Source organism: Triticum urartu, chromosome 2, assembly GCF_003073215.2.
Source record: "Triticum urartu cultivar G1812 chromosome 2, Tu2.1, whole genome shotgun sequence".
NCBI lineage: Eukaryota > Viridiplantae > Streptophyta > Magnoliopsida > Poales > Poaceae > Triticum > Triticum urartu.
Genome location: NC_053023.1, coordinates 623,055,981 through 623,063,263, shown reverse-complemented (window position 1 = coordinate 623,063,263; position 7,283 = coordinate 623,055,981). Strand labels below are relative to the sequence as shown.

The 7,283-nt window shown below is 40.7% G+C and overlaps 1 long non-coding RNA gene across 2 annotated transcripts; it reads right to left on the bottom strand.

Annotated features, from left to right (window-relative positions):
* Positions 1–245: 245 nt before the first annotated feature.
* Positions 246–2,363, bottom strand: LOC125533801. 2 transcript variants are annotated; one of them, XR_007294362.1, is made up of 3 exons: positions 2,128–2,363; positions 644–1,559; positions 246–533 (listed from the first exon to the last, which is right to left on the bottom strand). It is a non-coding gene; the product is annotated as an uncharacterized LOC125533801 (long non-coding RNA). The 2 variants fall into 2 exon arrangements; XR_007294361.1 differs by having other exon boundaries at positions 246–1,559.
* Positions 2,364–7,283: the final 4,920 nt, after the last annotated feature.

The following is a 7,283-nucleotide window of genomic DNA, read 5'->3' as shown; positions in this document are numbered from 1 at the left end:
CCGTCTGGACCCAAATCCAAATTCAGTAACTCCCAGTTCTGTAGCATGAAAAACAGTTTCACTTCACAATTGTTTTCCATGCAGACATCGGAAAAGCAAACCAAAATGCGGCAGCACAAATAATCTTCAGTAATCCACAGAATGACCTGTGCACCTCATCACCTCTCAGATTGCCCACACACAGAGATCATGAAAACAAACCACATAGCATTCCCTTGGAGAGTACATGCATAGGAGCTCAAAGGTGCAACAACAGCAGATCAATACAACACCAAAACAATACATGTGAAATGGATCATCGTCAGTTACGACTCTAAAAACTGTATCTCGAATTACATAATGAACAATTCAGATCCGCACTCACAACTTTCCCTTCTCTGCAGTCCAAATCACATTCAGCTTCCTCTGCATGTACATTCTGATGTGTCAATACGAGAATGGATTCCTATACATTTGATCCTTATGATAATGGGCCAGGTGTGCTGGTAGTAGGCTTCCTTTGTCCACCTCTTCACTATATGTTTGACTGGAATCTGATTCACACGGATAAAATCGATGGCTTACATTTCAGGAATAGGACAGTTCATTGATAAAACTGAACAAAGTTTCAAACCATATGGGGACACATTTTCATGGTACTCACCAAGCATCCGCAGACGATATCGTGCATGCAATACGTCCTCTCCACACTCAATCTGCTCTTCCAATACCTTATGCCAAAATCTTTCTCCCATGAATATATGTTGTAAAAATTGTACGCCTCTCCGAGGGAGTCGAAACTTATACCTACTGTGGTACAATCACGTTCTCTGTAGAGTTCTATGCAAAACCCCTCATGGCTTTTAGGCAGTCACGCGTGACAGGCACAGTGTCCTGCAAGGCGCTGCTGCACCTATGATTGTTCAGAAACAAAAGGCAGTCACGTGCGACGGGCATGGTGTCTTTACCCTGCAAGCCAACCGTGTTTTTTTGGGGAAGCAATAGCTTATATTACTTGACCAACAACAGCAAGTTCATGCTGTATACAATTGTTCAGAGATGCCGGGACCTAGTAGAACCGCGCACACTCCGGCAAGGAGCTAGAAGCATGTTTGGCAGTTAAATGTGCAGCTAAATTTAACTCAGGCCTTACAAAGCTGAACTGGAAAATAAGAAAAGAACCACCGAGCTCTTGGATTTCAAGGAGAATAGGTAGAACAGAAGCACGATTCTTCTTGTGGCTTTTCCATATCTCAATCAAACCCTCACAATCTATTTTCCGGTGAACATTTGTTTAATAATCTCTAATGGGTTTAAACTTTTTACTGTCGACTATACTAACAAAATCATCATTTGACAGAATAAAAACATGACTCAACCGAATAGCATTTTCATAATGTACATGAACAATACTTACTGGAACATTCGAGACTTTCATGGGGATATAAAGCTACTTTTGGTCATCCATCAAGCGAAGCCGAAAGAGAACAGAGATGGCTTCAAAAGTTCAAATCCTTGATAGAAGGTGCTCCAAGATTCTTCCTGAACTTGTTGTGGCTATCATTGGGATGCCTCTCCACCTTTAGTAAATAAAAAATATGCACATATATGCAGAGTAAGAAGATGGATTTTGTTCATCGATCTTACCTATAAAGCAACCAACATACAAAACAAAGGCAAATATAGCATGATTTTTTCTAATCGCAGGGACCAATCAGCCTACCAACACAGGCACATATCTATGAATTTTCAAAATTCATACACCACACATACTGCAAACACCAGTACATAATTTAGTAATTTCCTTACTGCAGAGATCAACCAGCCTGAAAACATAGGCTCTCGTATAGTAAAAATTATCTAAATACAGGGAGCAAACAGTCTGCAACTACCAGTACATAAATCAGAAATCTTTTCACTACAGAGAGTAATTAGCCTGCATCCGTACTTTCAGAGACTACAGGCGCCTGAATTTTGTGAATGCAGAGAACAAATCAGTGTGCAAACACAGGCACATACAGCAGGAAATTTATTAATGCAGACAGCAACCCGCACTTGCTCTAACTGCATGATATATTCAGTCATTTCTACTTCCATTTTCTAAGTCACAGAATATCGGATGGAAGGCAAAGTTTCTACTTCACCAACCTTTTGTTCCACCCCGGTGCTTGGGGATTCATCTTCCCCGTCGACAGCTCCGACCTTGGTGGCGAGCTCTCCCTTCTGTTCGCCGCCGCCTCCTTTGCCAAGAAGATTTGTGCTTCGCCGATGTCCACCGCCGTTGCGCTGCCTCCCGCTCCGCCTGCAGTGCCACTTGCAGATCCGCCACGGCAGAGACATTGACAGCCACAAGAACCGGCTCCCCTACCTCCTCAAGCAGACTAAATCTGAATCTTGCAACAAATCCATCTCTGGATCAGCTAACAAGAGGGCTACAAAATGGGGGCAGCATCCCTGGAAAAAGCAAAGATCCACGCACTTGCTAATTGGTTGCACCAAAAACTCCATGGCGGCTCGCCGGCGGTGCTAGTTGCCTCCGTCCCCGGGTCTTCAGCTTCCAAATGACACACGCCGTAGCCGAGAAATATCTCGGTCCTGCCCTCAATTCGTTTCTGCTGCCGCCACTACACGGAAAGCCAATTTCCTGGTCCACGGATCAGACATGGACGCGGGTTTTGATCCACACGGCTCACCACGCGAGACCGACGGTCGTCCGCACTATCCTCAGGTCTGTCAACCCTACGCCGCAGTAATGGCCCACCACCCAGCGTTGCCGCATATGTATTTCGCTACAGCGCTCGATTTTCTGGCGAACCGCCTGCGCGCGTATAGAACTCTGGCACAGATCCACGAGCGCTAACTGACGACGTAGATAACGAGCTCATTTGAGCTCGAGCGCAATTACTCCGCGTCCGGAGGGGGAAGTCCTATTATGAGGGGAATTTCTTGGGTAGCCATACTTTTGATTCTTATAATGCTATGTTAGATTTATTTGGCTCACCACCTCTTTTGGTTAATGGAACTATGTTAACTTTGGAGCATGTTATGCAAAGACTTGAAATTATTGAAAATAAAGTTGCTACCATTGAATTAATTGAAAATCTAGACAAAAATATCAACAATCAAATTACCCAATATTGATCTAGGGTAGGAATGACTTTGAAAAATATTAAGGAAAAGGAACCCATAGTTAATGAGAAAATAAATCTAGATTCCACTAGAATCGATAAACTTGAGGGTATCATTACAAACTTGGGAACCGCTTTTTCTTCCATAAAGAATACTTCAAGTCCTCCTACTAAAATTGCCAAGCTTATTTATGTTCCTAAAAATAAGGGTGAATCATCTAGTAAGGAAACTGCGGATCTTAAATCTATAAGTATTCATCCCAATCTTTTTGCTATCATTAAGGAACCAATTTCTACAAACAAATTTCTCGATCTTGTGCCTAAGAGTTTGATAATCACTATAAAGAAAGAAATTCCTAAGGGAGATAGATGTCTCATTGAATAATTTCCTACCAAAGATGGCAATACCTAGATCTATTCTTGCTTGTTATGCCTAGCTAGGGGCGTTAAACGATAGCGCTTGTTGGGAGGCAACCCAATTTTATTTTTTGTTCCTTGCTTTTTTACTCCTATTTAGTAATAAATAATTTATTTAGCCTATGTTTTGGTTGTGTTTTTGTGTTTAATTAGTGTTTGTTCCAAGTAGAACCGTTGGGAAGACTTGGGGAAAGTCTTGTTGAACTTGCTGTAAAAAACAGAAACTTTAGCGTTCACGAGAAGTGCTGTAATTTTTATTTGGAAGTGCTATTTAGTTAATTCTTTTTGAATATGATTAATAGATAAATTCCTCACGTCCAGAAATTTATTTTAGAATTTTTGGGGTTCCAGATCTTGCGCTAGCTACAGATTACTACAGACTGTTCTGTTTTTGACAGATTCTGTTTTTCGTGTGTTGTTTGCTTATTTTGATGAATCTATGGCTAGTAAAATAGCTTATGATCCATAGAGAATTTGGAATACAGTAGGTTTAACACCAATATAAATAAAGAATGAGTTCATTACAGTACCTTGAAGTGGTCTTTTGTTTTCTTTCGTTAACGGAGCTCGCGAGATTTTCTACTTTAAGTTTTGTGTTGTGAAGTTTTCATGTTTTGGGTAAAGATTTCATGGATTATGGAACAAGGAGTGGCAAGAGCCTAAGCTTGGGGATGCCCATGGCACCCCCAAGATAATCTAAGTACACCTAAAATCCAAAGCTTGGGGATGCCCCGGAAGGCATCCCCTCTTTCGTCTACTTCTATCGGTAACCTTACTTGGAGCTATATCTTTATTCACCACATGATATGTGTTTTGCTTAGAGCATCTTTTATGATTTGAGTCTTTGCCTGTTAGTCTACCACAATCATCCTTGCTGTACACACCTTTTGAGAGAGCCATACATGATTTGGAATTTGATAGAATACTCTATGTGCTTCACTTATATATTTTGAGCTTTATAGTTTTGCTCTATGTGCTTCACTTATATCTTTTGAGCTTTATAGTTTTGCTCTAGTGCTTCACTTATATATTTTAGATCACGGTGGTGGATTTGTTTTATAGAAACTATTGGTATCTCATGCTTCACTTAGATTATTTTGAGAGTCTTAATAGCATGGTAATTTGCTTAAAATCCTAATATGCTTGGTATGCAAGATTAATAATAAAACTTTCTTATGAGTGTGTTGAATACTAAGAAAAGTTTGATGCTTGATGATTGTTTTGAGATATGGAGGTGATAATATCAAAGTCATGCTAGTTGATTAGTTGTGAAATTGAGAAATACTTGTGTTGAGGTTTGCAAGTGTCGTAGCATGCACGTATGGTAAATGTTATGCAACAAATTTGAAACATGAGGTGTTATTTGATTGTCTTACTTATGAGTGGCGGTCGGGGATGAGCGATGGTCTTTTCCTACCAATCTATCCCCCTAGGAGCATGCGCGTGGTGCCGAGGTTTTTGATGACTTGTAGATTTTTGCAATAAGTATGTGAGTTCTTTATGACTAATGTTGAATCCATGGATTATACGCACTCTCACCCTTCCATCCTTGCTAGCCTCTTCGGTACCGTGCATTGCCCTTTCTCACATTGAGAGTTGGCACAAACTTCGCTGGTGCATCGAAACCCCGTGATATGATAAACTCTTTCACACATAAACCTCCTTATATCTTCCTCAAAACAGCCACCATACATATTATGGCATTTCCATAGCCATTCCGAGATATATTGCCATGCAACTTTCCACTATTCCATTCATCATGACACATTCATCATTGTCATATTGCTTAGCATGATCATGTAGTTGACATAGTATTTGTGGCAAAGCCACCATTCATAATTCTTTCATACATGTCACTCTTGGTTCATTGCATATCCCGGTACACCGCCGGAGGCATTCATATAGAGTCATCTTTGTTCTAGTATCGAGTTGTAATCATTGAGTTGTAAATAAATAGAAGTGTGATGATCATCATTATTAGAGCATTGTCCCAAGTGAGGAATAAAAAAAGGGGGGGAAGGACATAAAAAAAGAGAAGGCCCAAAAAAAAGAGAAAGGCCATAAAAAAAGAGAGAAGGCCCAAAAAAATGAGAGAAAAAGAGAGAAGGGACAATGTTACTATCCTTTTACCACACCCGTGCTTCAAAGTAGCACCATGATCTTCATAGTAGAGAGTCTCTCATGTTATCACTTTCATATACTAGTGGGAATTTTTCATTATAGAACTTGGCTTGTATATTCCAACAATGGGCCTCCTCAAGTGCCCTAGGTCTTCGTGAGCAAGCAAGTTGGATGCACACCCACTAGTTTCTTTTGTTGAGCTTTCATACATTTATAGCTCTAGTGCATCCGTTGCATGGCAATCCCTACTCCTTGCATTAACATCAATCGGTGGGCATCTCCATAGCCCATTGATTAGCCTCGTTGATGTGAGACTTTCTCCTTTTTGTCTTCTCCATATAACCCCCCCTCATTATATTCTATTCCACCCATAGTGCTATGTCCATTGCTCGCGCTCATATATTGCGTGAAAGTTTATAGGTTTGAGATTACTAAAGTATGAAACAATTGCTTGGCTTGTCATCGGGGTTGTGCATGATGAGAGCATTCTTGTGTGATGAAAATGAAACATGACTAAACTATATGATTTTGTAGGGATGAACTTTCTTTGGCCATGTTATTTTGAGAAGACATAATTGCTTAGTTAGTATGCTTGAAGTTTTTTCATTTTTATGTCAATATGAACTTTTGTCTTGAATCTTTCGGATATGAATATTCATACCACAATTAAGAAGAATTACATTAGAATTATGCCAAGTAGCACTCCGCATCAAAAATTCTTTTTTTATCATTTACCTACTCGAGGACGAGCAGGAATTAAGCTTGGGGATGCTTGATACGTCTCCAATGTATCTATAATTTTTGATCGCTCCATGCTATATTATCTACTGTTTTGGACATTATTGGGCTTTATTATCCACTTTTATATTATTTTTGGGACTAACCTATTAACCGGAGGCCCAGCCCAGAATTGCTGTTTTTTGCCTATTTCAGTGTTTCGGAGAAACAGAATATCAAACGGAGTCCAAACGGAATGAAACCTTCGGAAACGTGATTTTCTCATCAGATAAAATCCAGGAGACTTGGACTCTCTGTCAAGAAAGCCACGAGGCGGTCACGAGGATGGAGGGCGCCCCCCTAGGGTGCGCCCCTGCCTCGTGGGCCCCTCGAAGCTCCACCAATGTACTCCTTCCTCCTATATATACCTACGTACCCCCAAACGATCGGGGACGGAGCCAAAAACCTAATTCCACCGCCGCAACTTTTTGTATCCACGAGATCCCATCTTGGGGCCTGTTCCGGAGCTCCGCCGAAGGGGGCATCGATCACGGAGGGCTTCTACATCATCATCCAAGCCCCTCTGATGAAGTGTTAGTAGTTTACTTCAGACCTACGGGTCCATAGTTAGTAGCTAGATGGCTTGTTCTCTCTTTTTGGATCTCAATACAATGTTCTCCTCCTCTCTCGTGGAGATCTATTCGATGTAATCTTCTTTTTGCGGTGTGTTTGTTGAGATCGATGAATTGTGGGTTTATGATCAAGTCTATCTATGAATAATATTTGAATCTTCTCTGAATTCTTTTATGTATGATTGGTTATCTTTGCAAGTCTCTTTGAATTATCAGTTTGGTTTGGCCTACTAGATTGGTTGTTCTTGCCATGCGAGAAGTGCTTAGCTTTGGGTTCGATCTTGCGGTG